A 539-nucleotide genomic window follows, 5' to 3' on the forward strand; every position below is an offset into this window, starting at 1 on the left:
AAAGAACACATATGCAATAGCTGAGCATCAACAGTATCAATCCATAAATATTTAAAATCTTTATGTAGCCTTCCTCTGGTGGGCGACAATCATGTCTTCAGTTCACCCTAAGCTTCTAAATCCCAATTGTCTCTGCTTCCCTCTCACTCATTTCAAAACTGATTTCAGCTGATTTGCATGAAGTCTCAGTGGATAGGAAGTCAAGGATTGAGAAGTATTAAATGTTTATACAGTGTGCTGCAAATTGAAAGCTAAATAATCTAACATAAAATGCTAAATGTTTTTTTTGTGTAAGGGACAACTTTAAAATATAAAGTCAATAAGTCTTATGAGTTCATGAAAAAAACTGATAATGCCACCTGCTTCTCTGCCCATTTCTTTGTAATCTTCAAATCTAGTGGCAGGCAGCCATTCCCCTTTTTCATTTTTGTGCATACTGCATAGTCTTTTCCCCTTATGCTATGCTGGAGATGTAATACACACAGCATTACAGTGTAGCAATCAATACCAGACTGCCGTCCACATTTGTCAGTGAGATA

The sequence above is a fragment of the Pundamilia nyererei genome, unplaced genomic scaffold (genome assembly GCF_000239375.1).
Source record: "Pundamilia nyererei isolate P.nyererei 1_Seehausen unplaced genomic scaffold, PunNye1.0 scaffold00065, whole genome shotgun sequence".
Classification (NCBI taxonomy): Eukaryota; Metazoa; Chordata; class Actinopteri; order Cichliformes; family Cichlidae; genus Pundamilia; species Pundamilia nyererei.